The sequence below is a fragment of the Pseudomyrmex gracilis genome, unplaced genomic scaffold (assembly GCF_002006095.1).
Source record: "Pseudomyrmex gracilis isolate BER0280 unplaced genomic scaffold, ASM200609v1 scaffold_1114, whole genome shotgun sequence".
Taxonomy (NCBI): Eukaryota; Metazoa; Arthropoda; class Insecta; order Hymenoptera; family Formicidae; genus Pseudomyrmex; species Pseudomyrmex gracilis.
Window position 1 is genome coordinate 6,575 of NW_018021698.1, and position 793 is coordinate 7,367.

Sequence of the window (793 nt, forward strand, 5' to 3'; positions counted from 1 at the left end):
AGTACACTGATCACATAATATACTTTAAACTTTCTATTGTTTTGGATTATTTTATATTTTATATTTTAGAACGTCAACAACTTACAAATATAATATTTTCTATTTTGCAACAACAAGAGTTTACTTGGCGTTACTTATTGATATCATTTCTTTTGTACAAAGTGATCACATAATATTGTATACTTTCTATTGTTTTGGATTATTTCATATTTTATATTTTAGAACGTATAAATAATTTTAGAACGTATAAACAACTTCCAAATATAAAATTTTATAAAGACTTAACGCTCGTGAAATTGTCAACAGGAATCAAATAAGGCCGATACAAGCTATTCGCAGGATGTTTGTGCGGAAACTATGCGTGTACATATATATATATAGATATATATATATATATATACATAAATGTAACGAATTCTACTTGTAAATTTTTACAAGTATTTTTTGAATTGAAATCTCAATTCTTAAAATTATACGGGATGCTGGATTTGCATTTCACATATGGAAAACCCCGGATACCCCCCTAACTAATTTTAAAATATTGCGAATGGCTTGTATCGGCCTTATTTGATTCCTGATGACAATTTCACGAGCGTTAAGTCTTTGTAGTTACCCTGGCTGAAAATTAGCGTTAACAACATTATCAGACCATCTTCGATATATGTATGAGTATTGCGAGACTAACTTCAAGTGCCTCAGTGGCCTAACAGGGAAGGCGATGGCACGAAAAGCCGGAGATTCCAGGTTCGACTCCTGGCCGAGGAGTTTTTTTCGCAATATTTTAAAATTAGTT